At 39.2% G+C, this 18,828-nt stretch overlaps 1 long non-coding RNA gene across 1 annotated transcript; it reads left to right on the top strand.

Moving 5' to 3' along the window:
- The first annotated feature begins 17,163 nt into the window (after positions 1–17,163).
- On the top strand, positions 17,164–17,929 carry LOC126927976 (uncharacterized). The gene is made up of 2 exons (XR_007716114.1): positions 17,164–17,542; positions 17,702–17,929. It is a non-coding gene; the product is annotated as an uncharacterized LOC126927976 (long non-coding RNA).
- The last annotated feature ends 899 nt before the right edge of the window (positions 17,930–18,828 follow it).

Below are 18,828 nucleotides of genomic sequence, written 5' to 3'. Positions count from 1 at the left end.
ATTACTCTGATTGTTCTAACTGAACCACTAACAATTAATCGCTAACGCTAACGCTAACAATTAATCTGACTCTTCTTTATTTTTCGCTAAATTCTCCCGAACGCTAACAATTACTCTCTTCTATTCCTTTATTCAACTGACCCGCTAACAATTACTCTGATTTGAATTGTGTCGCTACGCTTTTTATAATGACATCCCCAATGGGATGACAGTCACGTGACAGTTCGTTCCGGTGGGAATCGCAATGCTGCAGGTTTTTAGAGTTTCCATGAGAGACCGTGGATTTTGATGATTACAGGTTATGTTGAGTGATGGACACAAAAGCGTCCGCGCCTGTGCGAACTGTGTGAGTATGTGTTTTTAGTATTCTATCTCGTTTCGCATGTTGTTTGTTTCCTTAAACTTGTGAATTTGTTTTAGCGCAAGAGGAAGAAGATATGTGAATGGTACGAGATGACGTGATCGACGTGCGTGTGTGAATATGTGCGAGGGATGATGCTGAAGTGGCGGTTTTCCATCCAAATAGGCACAGTGGCACCTTCGTTGGCGTCGTGTCCTGATGATCTTTTGACAATTTGGTTTTATTTGACAATATGAGATATATTTTGCTCCTTGTAGATTTATATGTCCATATTTGCTATATATTAAATCGTGTATATTTTATATTACTTTCTTGTTATTAGGTTATTAGTTGTGTAACTCCAGTTTCTGATCTATGGAAAGTGGTGAAACGTCTTCACGAAATACAATTTCATTCGTTTTCCTCCCTTGCATTGGCACGCTGTGAGTGGTGTCGACTTCCAAATGAGGTTTGTGCATCTCGATTATTATGCGTTTAATGATGGATACGGAGGTATCTTCGTCAGAGGTTCCCATGAGGGCTATCTCGGTGTGTATCTTGTTATGATTTCTTTTATTTAGTTAATCCTGCTTCTTTCGTGTTTTATTCACTGCATATGATATTTCAGTGCAAGAAGAAGAAGAATTGTAAAGAATCCGTAAGTGGCCCTAGAAGACGCAGTCATCGTGTGAGGTGTTGTCGGCAGGAACGAAGAGTCGAAGTTGTTGAAGAAGTCGTGTGACATTTGTATTGTTTCCGGTTATATACAACGCTATTTCACATATCTATGTATATATATGTCGGAGATGGAAAAACACCGGAACCTCTCCTTGGATTCTCGGGAATACCGTAATGTCGTAATTTAGATTAAACAAATGTCGCTCCGATTGTTCGAGGTTTATGATAGTGAGCTTGGGCTCGAGGCGACAACCAGTCGCCGAACGTAGCCGCGGTCAAGGGATGAACGTTTTATCTAACAAAGGCACAGAGTAACTCTATACCTCTCCTTTAAAGAAATAGCCGTAGCGACACGTGGCAGTAAATATTTCAAAGGTTTCTGTTCCGTGGCTCGCCACACGCAGATCCTATCCTTCGGGTAAGATGATCTCCAGATGTCAATATACCTCCGCAGTATGTTTAGCTAACTTGAGGACCCGCAATAAATCTTAAGATTTAGTCAAGCAAAGTTCTTCATTTAGACAAACAGTCCTTGTTGCAACTACGGGACGATAGGAGAAGCCTATCTTCCACGAACGATGCCCCCGTCAACAACCTCCCCTCAAGGGCGGCCAGCATCTCTTTCAAAACGCCGATATGGAGATCGACCAATTAGCAACAGCGCTAATTTCCCTCACCTTTGGAACGAAAGCTTTCTTTGACGAATCCGAGGATCTCATGTCCTTAGACCCACCCATTATAGTTTTCCTCGACGGCATCGTCGAGACGGAGAGTTACTCTCCGGTACGATCTCGACGACGATTCAAGTAACTCTCGGATACGTAGTGATTGCCCCATGCATTAACATTGAGTACAACTTAGACGCTAAAGAAGAGTAGAGTTCGTCATCCCGTTGACCGTGGATTCGTTATTGAGCCTAAGATCATTGTCATTAGTTTCTCGAGTATCAAATTATCGCGATTACTTGTCCAATTCCAACATGGTCATGTTTGCACTAGTAAATATCTCCTCTATTGCATAGTGATCACGTCTAGTGTCAATAGGGATTCGTTTACGCCCTTAACCCTAACTCTAATCGTAACGCCAACCCGACATCAGAAGTGGGATCAGTGCCGATTATAACAGTGCTAGAACTTACGACCATCGTGCGCGAGTAACCCAGTCGCTAGTGCAAAATCGAGTGTGAAACCTAACAAGTTTTCGCTACCACGTTTTAACCCTTAAAATCGCACGTTCCGACCCCGCTGCACGGGGCGCAACTGTTAACCTGATTATGAAAGAAAACCATAATTTCAATAACGAGTGGCGAGTCGACTTCTACGTACTGGAAGCATCATCGGTTAGATCAAGTCATCAGGGTGAGTCGTTTCCATTTTTACTCCGATTCGGGAGCCGAGCGTTCACTAATTAAAGAGTCCGTGACCTCGAGATTTCTGGCAAAAGAATGACTGACATATTAGTAATGCGAGGAGCAGGAAATACTTGTATTAAACATACGCCTCCCATTTGTTCATCGCGTGTATTAATGATTTTTACATCGAAGATAATTTCTCATGTCCTTGCTGATAGTTATCTAAAATATGATATCGCGATTAGTTGTGGAACTCTAAGTCTGGGTTTTGACGTAACATTACACAAAATAGCCTCGCTATGTGTAAAACAAAAATAATTAATGTCTGTAAGGAAACCACTGCAAACGAGATCGTCGTTAATGAAGCTGACATTGATGTACATGGTAATAATAAAAGTCGATCAATTCCTCTTCTCGACAAATTCAAAGATTCATTCGTTACGGATTCCCTACGTATTCGCGTAAATACAGGCCGGTTAGAAATACGATTAATTGATCCTAACATCACCGTACGAGGAAGTCCTTATAGATTTAGCGAGGAGGACCGAAGAGCGGTACGTGAGAAAATAAGCGTTTTAATTAAAGCAGAGATCATAAGGCCTAGTAATTCGCCATTCGCGAGCCCTACGTAACTCGTGAAGAAGAACACGGCTCAGATAGATTATGAGTGGATCCCCGAGAACTAAATCAAAGTACCGTCGCGGATCGGTACCCTTTACTCCTTATTGCGGATCAAGTCGCGAGATTGCAAGAGGCGAGATATTTTATTAGCCTGGATATGGCCAGCGGGTTTCACCAAATTCCTACTTATCCTAATTCAGCGGAGTATACAGCGTTCGTTACTCCCGACAGACAATATGAGTAGATAACGATGCCGTTTGAACTGAAGAATTGCGCCGTCCGTCTTTCGGATGGCCATTCGCAAGGCCCTAGGCGACCTCGCTCATTCGTACGTTGTTATTTATTTCGATAACGTTCTAATTATTGCCGACTCGATAGATCAAGCTTTAGGAAGATTGAACACCGTATTAGATACCCTCGTAAAAGCAGGATTCTCTGTTAACATTGCGAACTGTTCTTTTCTAAAGACATCGGTGCTCTATTTGAGATATGTAATTCATAACGAAGAAGTTCGTCCGAACCCGGGTAAAATACACACCTTAAGCTTTTTACCTGTGCCAACAGCCGTCACACAGTTCAGGCAGTTCATAGGGTTAGCTTCGTACTTCCGAAAGTTCATCCCTAAATTCTCACAGGTGATGAAACCCCTGTATGCGCTCATCTCAAATAACAGAAATATAACTTGGACAGATAGGCACGAGAAAATAAGACAACAGGCAGTTTCCGCCCTGACCGACGCGCCGGTGTTAATGATATTCGACCCCAATTACCCGATAGAACTACATACTGACGCTAGCTCGGAGAGAGTTACGGGGCGATTTTGACGCATCAAGTTGAAGGTAAAGGCAAAGTAATAGAGTATTACAGTAAAAGAACTACCCTCGCAGAATCTAGGTATAATTCCTACGAACTAGAGACGTTAGCAGTCGTAAACGCAGTCGAGCGTTTCCGTCACTATCTACATGGACGGGAATTTCTTGTCGTCACGGATTGCGACTCGTCGAAAGCGTCGAGTAACAAAGTACATTTAAATGACAGGAACCATCGGTGATGGGCCTACTTGCAGACTTTTGTTTTTTGACATTATGTATCTGGAAAGTAAACGGACAGCCCACGTAGATTTCTTCTCGCGAAACCCCGTAGATTTAGACCACCGTAAAATTGATAAAATTGCGGAGAAAGAAATCAATCTGGCCGAAATATCGGAATACTGGCGATTAGCCGAACAACGTCGTGATTCTCAAACCTTGGGAATCGTCAAGAAATTGCAAAACGATGAGCTCGCGGAAGACATCGCGAATACATACGAATTACGGTCCGGTACTCTTTACCGTAGGATACAAAGAAAAGGCAGGACTCTCTGTTTACCTATAGTCCTAAGAGGTTTTAGATAGTCTGTTATTAACTATGTGCACCAGTCAATTATGCACTTAGGTTGGGAGAAAACGCTCGAGAGACTGTACGAGTATTACTGGTTCGAAGGGATGGCGAAGTACGTTCGCCGATTCATTGAGAACTGTCATGCTTGTCAAGTTTCGAAAGCTAGTTCAGGTAAGATACAAGCCGAACTACATCCTATACCTAAGACCAGCATACCCTGGCATACGGTCCACATGGACATAACAGGCAAGTTGAGTGGTAAAAGCGATTCAAAGGAGTACGTCATTGTTTTGATCGATGTGTTCACTAAATTCGTATACCTGCATCGTACTCGTAAGATAGATTTCCGTAACACCATTAAAGCGCTTAAACCCGCTATATTTTATTCGGAAGTCCCTGCCGGATAATAGCAGATCAGGAAAGATGTTCTAAGGGTAATGAATTTCGAGAATTCTGCGAAAGCAAACGAATTAAAGTTCACTCGATAGCGACCGATGATAGAGCTAATAGACAGGTAGAGCGTGTTATGCGTACATTGAAAATACGTTCACGACAGTAGAAACGACCGGGCGGCCGTGGCAAGATGCGATTGGGGAAATACAGCTAGCGTTGAACTGCACCACCAACCGCGTGACTAATTCGAGCCCTTTACAACTACTAATCGGTAGAACAGCGAGACCGTACGACCTATTACTACCCGACAATATCGAAGAAAAGGAAGTCGATATCCCTGATGTAAGACAGCAGGCTGTATAGAACATAGAGAGTAAAGCCCAGTACAACAAAGAAAGATTTTGATAGAAACAAAGCTAAAGTGGTTAGGTTTAACCTCGGCGATTTCGTACTACGCAAAAATGAGAAAAGAAACCAAACCAAGCTAAAGCCAAAATTCAAGGGTCCATTCGTAATAACCGAGATTTTGGAAGGAGATAGATATATTTTAAAAACGCTAGACGGCAAACGAGCGTATAAAGACAATCACGACAGATTAAGAAAAATGCCGGACAGTCGCGTTCCCGCTGAGTTGGACGTCGGTAGTGACGGCAATAACAGTGACCACGACGACATGAGCACCTCGATCTCGGAAGATCCGTAGCACAAAGACCGTAGCACCTTACGGAGTACGTTATGAAGCTCGGTAAAGGAGCAAGTGATGTGTTCACGCGCACCATGAGCTATAGAGTTATGAAGCTTGGTAAAGGGGCAAGTGATGTGTTCACGCGCACCATGAGCTATAGTGTTATGAAGCTTGGTAAAGGGGCAAGTGATGTGTTCACGCGCACCATGAGCTATAGAGTTATGAAGCTTGGTAAAGGAGCAAGTGATGTGTTCACGCGCACCATGAGCTATAGTGTTATGAAGCTCGACTAAGGGGCAAGTGATGTGTTCACGCGCACCATGAGCTATAGTGTTACGAAGTTTGGTGCGGTCGTGCGATCTAGAAAAACGAGATCCATTGGGGCGCGAAATCGAGACTGGTCCATTTCGCCGTTATGACCCGACTGATAACCCACAGGATGCAACTAGCACTTCCAATACTAATTACAACGTTACTAATTCATGTGCTCTTCTATTCCTTTTGTTGTCAAACCTCCGAACAAAATTTTGTTGTTACACTGGACCCTCAGCTTATTTAGACATTAAGTTAAATTGTAGACATGCTAATTGTACCGAACCTAATGTTAGAAAGACTCAATCTTGTAGTTGCACCCGAGGACGTGTGATAGTCAGAATGGCCGTGTCGGAGATGGAAAAACACCGGAACCTCTCCTTGGATTCTCGGGAATACCGTAATGTCGTAATTTAGATTAAACAAATGTCGCTCCGATTGTTCGAGGTTTATGATAGTGAGCTTGGGCTCGAGGCGACAACCAGTCGCCGAACGTAGCCGCGGTCAAGGGATGAACGTTTTATCTAACAAAGGCACAGAGTAACTCTATACCTCTCCTTTAAAGAAATAGCCGTAGCGACACGTGGCAGTAAATATTTCAAAGGTTTCTGTTCCGTGGCTCGCCACACGCAGATCCTATCCTTCGGGTAAGATGATCTCCAGATGTCAATATACCTCCGCAGTATGTTTAGCTAACTTGAGGACCCGCAATAAATCTTAAGATTTAGTCAAGCAAAGTTCTTCATTTAGACAAACAGTCCTTGTTGCAACTACGGGACGATAGGAGAAGCCTATCTTCCACGAACGATGCCCCCGTCAACAACCTCCCCTCAAGGGCGGCCAGCATCTCTTTCAAAACGCCGATATGGAGATCGACCAATTAGCAACAGCGCTAATTTCCCTCACCTTTGGAACGAAAGCTTTCTTTGACGAATCCGAGGATCTCATGTCCTTAGACCCACCCATTATAGTTTTCCTCGACGGCATCGTCGAGACGGAGAGTTACTCTCCGGTACGATCTCGACGACGATTCAAGTAACTCTCGGATACGTAGTGATTGCCCCATGCATTAACATTGAGTACAACTTAGACGCTAAAGAAGAGTAGAGTTCGTCATCCCGTTGACCGTGGATTCGTTATTGAGCCTAAGATCATTGTCATTAGTTTCTCGAGTATCAAATTATCGCGATTACTTGTCCAATTCCAACATGGTCATGTTTGCACTAGTAAATATCTCCTCTATTGCATAGTGATCACGTCTAGTGTCAATAGGGATTCGTTTACGCCCTTAACCCTAACTCTAATCGTAACGCCAACCCGACATATATATATATTATTATATTATTATATATTATTATACTAAATCTTCAGTTGGTTTAGTTGAATGTTCAGTAATGTAATTTTTACAAGGTGGTTTTGTATATTAGATGAGTAATTGTTCGATATAATAATATGTGTATATATATATACATTTCACAATGTAATTTTCCATTATGTAAAATATATATATGCATATGTATATGCGCGCGTATTGTTATTCTCATTGTTTCTCGGATCGTTAATTGGTTGAATATTCCATAATGTGGATTTCGTATATAATTCTCTAGGTTCGTAGAAATGTAAATCTATATATTTATTTCTTTGCGTTTTAATGGTTTAATAACGTATACATACATATATATATATATATTATGAATTTTTCCCAAAGATACGCGTACGCATGTGTATATCTATATATGTGTGTGTCGCAGAGTAATCTTGTATACAATTTTCACTTAGAATGCTGGTGTAGTGTAGTATATTTTATTTCTTTTATATTTTATTAGATTACCAATTATTCAGATTCACGAAGTAGGTCACACACACAGATATGCATACACGTGTGTGTATATACATGTGTTTTCGCAGAGAAATCTCATACATTTGAATCGCGGCTTGTTTTATTTATTGGTTCATTTAATTATTTCATTTTATTTGTATTTTATATGTCATTGCTGATTGGTTGTAGTGTTTCTTCTTATTGATTCATTTATTTCATTTTGATTGTCTGTCGTATAATTCTTTTTATTTTGATTGGTTAGTTATTAGTTAATTTATTATTATTGGTCGTGTTTAATTATTCATAAGTTATTGGTTCGTGGCGTCACGTGCGGAACGCGGGACGTGACACCCCCGCCCTTGGTGTTCAAATTTCCGAAGGAAATTTGACTGATCGTAGCAGATGTAGTTGCGATTGGTTGTTGGTCCATCCTAACGGGCAACAGCGCGAACTACAATTCCTTACATCAAAAGATTTCTTTGGGGTTATTGTGTCGTGTTAAGATTGACATTTATGCATTGCAGACAAAATATCGCGGGTTGGAGTTTTGTTATTTGTATTTCACACAATCTACAACGCGCTCTTTGAATTTGTGTGCATAAAAACGTGTTGGAGGGTCTTCGTATGGGTCGCGATAGCCTAAGTCTAGATTATCGTACCCGTCTTTTATTATTTTTTTGTTAGAAATATAATTTATTTGTAAGGTATTAAAGTTACTACATACATGCGTTGATTGGTGGTGGATGTCCCTAATATGTGGTGACTTTTGCCAATATCGAATTAATTATCTATCTGTTAATTATTTTTAACTTTATTTTAGTAGGTGACGTGTAATTCAAATAAAATTAATATTATTTATGTATATGTGTTTCATTGCGCGTGCGTAAGGTCTATTCCCTATTCGTGACAATCTAAGATGGCCGTTCATGAATGTCTCTAGTATATGGTGAATTTTATTCATGCGGTTTTGTTATTTATTTGTTAATTATTTGTGACTTTATTTTAGCAGTTGACGTATAATTGAAGTGGGAATAATATTATTCTGTATTTATTTTAGTGTGTATAATTATTGCATGTAGTTCATTGCGCATGCGTGAGAACTGCTTCACGCTCGCGACGGATTTCCAAAATGGATGTTTGTGTACGTCTTAAATAAGAGTGTGGTGTTTTGTAAATTTGTTTGATATTGTAATAATTGTTTTGTTACTTAGTTTCAACTCCGTTCTAGTGAAGTGTCAACGTCTAGTTTTGTGTTCGTCGTAATGTGTATGTTTAATTTAACATTGTTTTGTATTTGTTGTAATATGTGTATATATACTGTGTGTTATTTTAATGTAATAGCGTGTGGATTATATCGTTGTCGAAAATATTAATTACTAATAGAATCGTTTCACTGTTTAATTATAAGGTAGTTTATATTTATGTAGCTTTTGTTTAATTGGTTTAATCTAATGCGTGCATAGTGTCACCAGTCACCACTGTGTAGTATAACCTTATTTCTTTATACGTAATTTAATGTAGTAATGCTGTAATAGCTTAACACAATATGATAATTCCTAATTTTAATCATGTTTGATTATTAATGCTCGGCTAATCTATCTTGATTACTTTCTAGCCTATTTCTATTTTATTAGCTATTTCTATATCTTCCCTATTAATCTGTTGTTACTTAGTAATTATGTGATTTATTATTAGTGATTTATTATTATTTCATATTTGTATAGTATAATTTTTTGAGCTAATCTATGTATTATTGGTTAAAACTTGTTTATTGAATTATTACCGTTTGTAGTTTCTCAAATCCTATTCCTTCGATGCTGCGTTACCGTGTGTAAGGCATCATCCGGTTTTCATTATATTCAAAATACTTACTACAGATACCTTTATTCATCCTATATTTGTGAGTATAAACATATCATTTAGTTAATTAATTCAATATGCACGTAGTGCATTGTGTGAGCGACCGCTATTGTGCATTACAAATCTGTTTCTATATGTGAGGTATAATAATAATCGTGTAATGTAAGTCGAGACTAATTCATGTATTATAGATTAGAACTTGTACACTATATTATTACTGTTCATAGTTACTTCGTCTTTATTCTCCAAGTCTACACGCTACGTCGCTCACGTAAGACACCTACCCGACGTAATTGGCAATCTTGTTGTAAGTTTTAATAGTATTATTTCTTTTCATATATGTCAAGGCAATTGAGGCCAGTTCTTGCATTCGTTTCAGCTGGCAGTCGTATTCTATGTTCTACGGAGTGGGTCCATAATTTATCTCTGCGGAATTCCTGCATGTACACTTCCTTCTACAATGATTAATTGTAGATTAGGTACTTTTTACTTTCACTGCCTTTAATTATGTTATTGAATTAACACGTTTTATAGAATGCAAATAGTAATCTTTCTTTTGTTTTTAGGTTTCCACTATCTGCACTATTCGACAAGCAGTGTCGCACTTACTTTGGTTTAACCACGATATTGTTATAATCGTTTAGTACTATTATATTTTGTATTAAGGTAATTGAGGTTAATTCTTCCATTTGTTTCAGATGGCTGTCATACGTTATGTTTTACGAATATGGGCTTATGGCCTGTCTTTGCATATACACTTCCTTTTACAATAGTTAATTGTTCACAAGGTACTTTTCACTTTCACCGTTTTAATCACTTTATTGAATTAATACATTTTATATTTGAGTAATGTTTAGAAAGTACATAGTAATTTCCTTTTCTTTTTAGGTTTCCATTATCCGCATTATTCGACGAGCAGCACTACACTACATACTACTGTACTGTGTTACCTTCTGAAAACGTTTCGTTTATTGTTTATTTCGGTTATGCGCTAATTTTAACTTATTTAAGTGCACTGTTCGCAGAATCCCTTTCACTTCAATCATGACGTTTTGGTTTTCTAAAATTTCTAACACTCTATGCGGTCCCGAATATTGGTCGGAAAATTTTCCTCTTCTGGGTTCCTTTAATAGATATACTAGATCTCCTATTTTGAAATTTTGCGGGTTGATTCGTCTGTCATAGTATTCTTTTGACTTTAATTTGGATTTTATCAGATTTTCTCTTGCCATTTGTTGAACGGTGACGATTTTATCGAACAGGTCTCTGAGATACTCTGCATATGTTGGTTCCATATTCTCCTCGGTTATCATCTCGCCAGTAGGTTCTCTGGCTAAGTGCCCAAAGACTAGTTCGTGTGGGGAGAATTTTGTTCCTTCGTGTACGGAGGTATTGTAGGAGAACATGGCTAATTCCACCCATTCGTCCCAGTTTCTGGAATTTTCGATGTACAGGTTGAGGTATTCAGTTAATACGTGGTGAGATCTTTCGATGGAGCCGTTGCTTTGTGGATGGTATGCTGACGTGGTATACCTTTTTATGCGAAATCTTTTTGCTACTTTTTTCATCAGCGAGGATGTAAAATTTGCTCCCCGATCAGTAAGGATAGCCCTCGGTGAACCGAATCGGCAAATGAATTGTTTTACGAAAACGTCAGCTATCTCGGCCGAAGAGATTCCTGCCATCGGGATCCCGATTGAATATTTTGTCAGTAAGTCTTGGATGGTTAATATGTATTTATTTCCCTTTTGTGTCTGTGGTAATGGACCGACGATATCCATACTAATTTTATCGAACGCTTTACCTGGTGTGTCTGTGAGCACCATGGGTTGCCTTGTTTTTATTCTGGTTAACTTTTTCAATTGGCATTCTTTGCATGTTCTCACGTATTCCTGGATTTCTTTCTTCATGGTTTTCCAATAGTAGTATTGTCGTACTCTTTGGTAAGTTTTTGTTACTCCCTTATGTCCTGCTACAGGTGATTCGTGCTTTTCTCGTATTATGTTGCTTTGCGCTTCCACCGGTGGGATAATTATTTCCCCGGTACAGATGGTAATAGCTATGGTTTCTCCCATGAATACTTCTTTCAGTTTCCTGATTGTATATCGCCAAGGTATTTCTTCCAGGTTTGTTTTGCTGATGCTAAAGGACGTTAATTGGTTTTCTTTTACCACATCCAGTAAAGATTTCAATGAGTTCGATATATTTTCTGGCGTTATTGGAGAGTTTCGATCTTCCTTTACGGGTAGGGACACGATGTATTTTCCGGAATCTTGATTCAATATTACTCTTCCCAACATTAAATCTCTATAATACGGCAGTTTTCCTGCTTCCTTCATTTCTAAGGCCCCTTTATCTATCGGATTGCCATGTATATCGACGAATATTATTCTATGGTCGTTTACTCTCGTAATCGAGTCTCGCGTTTCCAAGATTCTTAGCTCTGAAAGTACCGCAGGCATTGCGTCCTTTCCTTGTTGCTGAATTGGTTCGGAAATTGTTATAGGGGGTTCTTCTTCATTCGTTTTATCGATGTCGGTTATCTCTTGAGTGATTGTTTCCTCGTCTCTGTTTACGTCGATTTCGGCTAATGCGTAGTCAAAATGATTTGTGGGTGTTTCTTCTATGGTGACGTGTTTTCGAATGGAAATTTTTTCTTGTTTTCCTGGTCTATTGTGTTGCGATAGTTCGCGTGGTTTAACTTCAAACATGGGGGAGTCTTCGGTTAGTGTGTCTAGTTCAAATCTCTTGGGTGCGGGATATCGACTCGGTGAATCTTCCTCTCTTTTCCTGATTGGCAAACAAACCTCAGGGGGGTTTCTAGATAAGGCGTCTGCATTCGCGTTTGCCTTACCTTCTTTGTGTATAATGTCGAATTCGAAATCCGCCAATTTTAGTTTCCACTTCCAAATTCTTGAAGTAGGATCTTTGATAGAATGCATCCACACCAGAGGTTTATGATCGGTTATAATGGTGAATTTTCTCCCGTACAAATACGGTCGGAAGTGCATTGCGCTGTAAACGATCGCTAGGCATTCCTTTTCTATCGTGGAATAATTTTGTTCGGCGGGGTTCAATAATCTTGAGGCATATGCGATCGGTAGGTCTTTTCCGATAGGTCCTTGGCTTAGTACGCCGCCCACGGCATATCCAGATGCGTCTGTCGTGAGATTGAATGGTTGAGAGAAGTCCGGGTACTGCAAAATGGGTTCTGTTATAAGGGCTGTTTTCAAGGTGTTGAATGCATCTTCTTGGTTTTCCGTCCACTTGAACGCAACGTCCTTTTTTAGTAATTGCGTCAATGGTTTCGCAACCTTGGAGAAATTGGGTATGAACCTTCGGTAATATCCAGCTAATCCCAAAAATTGTTTAACATTTTTTGATTTCCTTGGCCGTGGAAAATTTGAAACTGCCTCGATTTTCTTTGGGTCAGGTTTAACTCCATTCTCACTGATTACATATCCCAAATATTTTACTTCGTGCCGTAAGAATTCGCACTTGTCCGGTTGCAGTTGCAATTTAGCTCTCCGTACTCTGTCCATAAGTCGATTAAATTTAATCTCATGTTCGTGAATGGATGTGGAATAAATTACTATATCATCCAGATAAACGAACAGCTCTATTCCTTGCAACCCTGACAGTATCGAATTCATCAACCGCTGGAACGTTGCTGGTGCATTTTTCAGTCCGAAAGACATTCGTTTGAACTGAAAATGACCATATGGCGTCGAGAATGCAGTTTTGTGGGCATCTTTCGATGACATACGGATTTGGTGGAACCCAGATGCTAGATCGAACGTGGAAAAGTATTTCGCACTTCCCAATTGGTCCAATATTTCAGTGATATTGGGTAGTGGATAGGCATCGCCTATTGTTTTGTCATTTAATTTCCTGTAATCAATAACCATTCTCCATCGTTTATTACCTTGAGAGTCCGGTTTCTTCGGCACGATCCGTAATGGAGAGTTATACGGAGATGTCGATGATTCCACAACGTCCGTTTCTAGTAGTTCTTGAATCTGGCGGTTTATTTCTTCCCGATGTACGGGAGGATACCGGTATTGTTTAACATTGATCGGTATCTCATCTGTGGTAGCAATTTCGTGTTGTAAAACGTCTGTTCCTTCTAGTGTCTCCCCTGGGAGATGAAATCTATCTTGATTCTTCCGTATTAGCGCTTCGACGTTCCTCTTTTCTTCTTCATTTAAATGCTCTAGTCGCAATAATTCCATTATTTTATCGAACCTATTTCCCTCAGATGCTGAAACGGCGTTGCACGTAGTATGAGAGGGCGAAGTAGGAGTTGCAAATTTTTTTATTACTATTGTGGGTACGGTAAATTCGTAATCCCTCGAGGTGGTATTAATTATTCTTAAATAACCACGTCCCTTATGGTTTTTCACGACCGCATTTCCGAAATAGACTCCCTTAATCGGTTCGATTTTGGGGATGAATCCCTCATTTTCCTCCGGATTTGCGATATTTATGGTACAGGGTACCGAACTTCGTTTCGGCACAATTATCTTTTCTTTTGTATCAAACGGGATATAGATATCCCCCCATTTGATATGTTTTTGCCCGTAATCCAAACGGGCTCTGTATTTTGCAAAAAATTCGGAACCTAAGATTCCGTCTTGATTGATCAGCAGGGAATCATCAACTACATGGAAAGTAACGGGGTGGCCCGCAACCTGTATTATTGTCTGCCCTAGGGTGACCAGGCTCGTTGCCGTAATTCCTCGAACTTCAATTATCTCTTGCTCGTTGATGATCGCTGACTCGGGTAAGGCAGGTTTCTTGATAATGTTAATTTCTGATCCGGAGTCTAGCAGTAGATTCGCCTTCGTTTTCAAATCCGGGGAGACTATTCTCGCGGTAGGAGTATTTGAGGTTTCTTTTATTTCTATTGAAACCATCCGGAAAGGTCGACGTCCGAATCTGAGTCCAACACCCGGTGATACTTGTTTGCTTTCTTGTAACCCTCTTTCTTCGTTGATCGTTGGTTCTCCAGATTTCTTAACTGTTCTTGAGCACGACTGGATGATGGTTTTACCGGAATGTTCGTCGGTTTTACGGGAGTCGTTTGTCGCGTTCGGTTGACTACCGTGAGATCCGGTCTTCTCGTCGTAGCTTGTTCTCTTGAGCGGTTTATGGCGTTGCTCCTTCGAGGTTCGCTCCCTCCCCTCGAAGGATTCGTCTCGTTTCCCGACTGCCCTGACGCGTAAGGCACAATTATTCCAGCGTCCACCCTTGCTTTGAATTTGTAGCAGTCTCTTACTAGATGCCCAGGCTTCTTACAGTAGTTACACATTATAAAATTTTGTCTAGGGACGTTCGGACGATTTTGCGCCGGCGGCACGAATCTTCGATCCTGGCGGTTATTTCCGTTGATATCGCGATTGTTGTTGTCGTTGCTAGGGCGAGAGGCGTTCCAGTTAAGACTGTTTGGGTTTCCTAGTCGTTGACATCGCGATCTGATATTTATTTGTTTCAGTTCTCGCGTAGCTCTCACGGCTTGGCAAAACGCGTCGTCTAGGGATTGATATCCGGCTAATTTTACCCGCATAAATACCTCGTTTGGGAGTCCTTTAACGAAGGCTTCTGTCGTGTCCCAATCTATAGTGTCTTGGACATCCGCGGACACGGTATCAAATCCGCATCTTTCCTCGTCCATTATTGCTAGCCTGAGATTTTTGACGCGATCTATGTAATCTAAGATCTCTTCCCCCGGTCGTTGAAACACCGTCGCTAGTTCACCTCTGTATTCGTTAATTGTTTTTCCCGGACCGAACATATTTTTTAATCTATTTCCGAAATCGTTCAGGGTTAATACTACACCGTCCTCTACGGCGAGAAACGCGTGTCCGCGTAGTTTGTTCATCAATAATTTTACTAGGTAGGGTTCTTGACTTCTTGGCACCATACTTCGAGCTCGTTCGCATGCCCTTAAAAATTGAAATACCGGTGGTCGATGGCCGTCGAACACTGGCACTGACTCGATCGCGTCTTTTAGTTTAATTGATTGAAAATTATCATTAATGGGTCTTATTCCTCGCGGAATTAACGGCGTCGATGTGGGAATTTCGGTATCTCTCGATTCCCTACTTGCACGCAGGTCTTCTTCCACTCTGCTTAGACTTGCATTAATGTCGGTTAGTACGCGAAAATTCTCGTCCCACGCTTTCAATTTTTCCGACAACAACGTAATCGTGTCCTCGCTTAGTGAGTCTCGTGCGACCGCCATGTTTTTTTTTTTTCTTCCTTTTTGTATATGTTTATGTATATGTTTCAGTTAATAAATTGAAAAAACTTTAAACCTATGAGCGTATGTTATTGTTTATACCAACTGTAATCCTCCGTGGAGCGTATCCCACCGCTGCCACCAAAATTTTTATCTATATATATATATATTGTTACGTTTCGCTATCCAAATTTTGAAATTTTAAACAATGTAGTAGTCGCTGCCACCAGAAACAGTCTAAGGACTGTTTCAATTAGATATTTCTTGTTAGATTATGTAGCGTTGATCGGAGTTTAGGCCACTGGTCAACAATCTCCACGTTTCGGCTAACCTGCTATGCGCAGGAATACTAGCACGGGAGAGGATTGTTTGGAATAAACAATTATATTATAAATAATTATTACAGGCGGAATTAATGACGAATTATACTAATCATTGATATTATTTATTATTTTAATTATTAATTATTAATAATAATTAAAGTTAACTCACCTGACGTTGGTCTCCGCTGATGAACGGGCAGGCCGCTGGGGTGATTCCGGTTTTACAAAGATCGACACTTCTATAATTTTTCGTTTTAATCTTTATTTAATTTGAACAGTGTAAACAACAGTGTGTCCGGACGTGTTTAACAATTCGAAATTCTAACACAAAAACTTGAGCCAACTATTGTTTTGATTCTAACTGACTAATAACAATTATTTTATAATTCGAACTGACTAATAACATTTATATCTCGTAATTCTTAAAGTCGAACTGGAACGAACAATTATTCTCTAATCCTAACTTAAATTCTAATTAAATCAACTGAACGAATTCTCTTAAATCAACTCAACTTAAATCAGACTCACTCAAATTCAATTGAACGACTAACAATTACTCTCCTTATTTTCGCTAAATTCTCCTGAACCAACTAATCACAATTGCTCTATCCTATTTCTTTATTCTAACTGAATTACTCTTCTTTAATTTCGTTAAATTCTCCCGAACGCTAACAATTTCTCTGACTATATTCTAACTGAACCAACTAATGGTAGTTACTCTCTTTTCACAATTACTCTGATTGTTCTAACTGAACCACTAACAATTAATCGCTAACGCTAACGCTAACAATTAATCTGACTCTTCTTTATTTTTCGCTAAATTCTCCCGAACGCTAACAATTACTCTCTTCTATTCCTTTATTCAACTGACCCGCTAACAATTACTCTGATTTGAATTGTGTCGCTACGCTTTTTATAATGACATCCCCAATGGGATGACAGTCACGTGACAGTTCGTTCCGGTGGGAATCGCAATGCTGCAGGTTTTTAGAGTTTCCATGAGAGACCGTGGATTTTGATGATTACAGGTTATGTTGAGTGATGGACACAAAAGCGTCCGCGCCTGTGCGAACTGTGTGAGTATGTGTTTTTAGTATTCTATCTCGTTTCGCATGTTGTTTGTTTCCTTAAACTTGTGAATTTGTTTTAGCGCAAGAGGAAGAAGATATGTGAATGGTACGAGATGACGTGATCGACGTGCGTGTGTGAATATGTGCGAGGGATGATGCTGAAGTGGCGGTTTTCCATCCAAATAGGCACAGTGGCACCTTCGTTGGCGTCGTGTCCTGATGATCTTTTGACAATTTGGTTTTATTTGACAATATGAGATATATTTTGCTCCTTGTAGATTTATATGTCCATATTTGCTATATATTAAATCGTGTATATTTTATATTACTTTCTTGTTATTAGGTTATTAGTTGTGTAACTCCAGTTTCTGATCTATGGAAAGTGGTGAAACGTCTTCACGAAATACAATTTCATTCGTTTTCCTCCCTTGCATTGGCACGCTGTGAGTGGTGTCGACTTCCAAATGAGGTTTGTGCATCTTGATTATTATGCGTTTAATGATGGATACGGAGGTATCTTCGTCAGAGGTTCCCATGAGGGCTATCTCGGTGTGTATCTTGTTATGATTTCTTTTATTTAGTTAATCCTGCTTCTTTCGTGTTTTATTCACTGCATATGATATTTCAGTGCAAGAAGAAGAAGAATTGTAAAGAATCCGTAAGTGGCCCTAGAAGACGCAGTCATCGTGTGAGGTGTTGTCGGCAGGAACGAAGAGTCGAAGTTGTTGAAGAAGTCGTGTGACATTTGTATTGTTTCCGGTTATATACAACGCTATTTCACATATCTATGTATATATATATATATTATTATATTATTATATATTATTATACTAAATCTTCAGTTGGTTTAGTTGAATGTTCAGTAATGTAATTTTTACAAGGTGGTTTTGTATATTAGATGAGTAATTGTTCGATATAATAATATGTGTATATATATATATACATTTCACAATGTAATTTTCCATTATGTAAAATATATATATGCATATGTATATGCGCGCGTATTGTTATTCTCATTGTTTCTCGGATCGTTAATTGGTTGAATATTCCATAATGTGGATTTCGTATATAATTCTCTAGGTTCGTAGAAATGTAAATCTATATATTTATTTCTTTGCGTTTTAATGGTTTAATAACGTATACATACATATATATATATATATATTATGAATTTTTCCCAAAGATACGCGTACGCATGTGTATATCTATATATGTGTGTGTCGCAGAGTAATCTTGTATACAATTTTCACTTAGAATGCTGGTGTAGTGTAGTATATTTTATTTCTTTTATATTTTATTAGATTACCAATTATTCAGATTCACGAAGTAGGTCACACACACAGATATGCATACACGTGTGTGTATATACATGTGTTTTCGCAGAGAAATCTCATACATTTGAATCGCGGCTTGTTTTATTTATTGGTTCATTTAATTATTTCATTTTATTTGTATTTTATATGTCATTGCTGATTGGTTGTAGTGTTTCTTCTTATTGATTCATTTATTTCATTTTGATTGTCTGTCGTATAATTCTTTTTATTTTGATTGGTTAGTTATTAGTTAATTTATTATTATTGGTCGTGTTTAATTATTCATAAGTTATTGGTTCGTGGCGTCACGTGCGGAACGCGGGACGTGACAGTATTACGTTCTAACGTATAACGTTATATAGCATTACGTTATAACGTATAACGTTATATAGTATTACGTTATAACGTATAACGTTATATAGTAATACGTTATAACGTGTAA

Source organism: Bombus affinis, unplaced genomic scaffold (genome assembly GCF_024516045.1).
Source record: "Bombus affinis isolate iyBomAffi1 unplaced genomic scaffold, iyBomAffi1.2 ctg00000403.1, whole genome shotgun sequence".
Classification (NCBI taxonomy): Eukaryota; Metazoa; Arthropoda; class Insecta; order Hymenoptera; family Apidae; genus Bombus; species Bombus affinis.
This window is presented reverse-complemented; position numbering and strand designations above follow the sequence as displayed.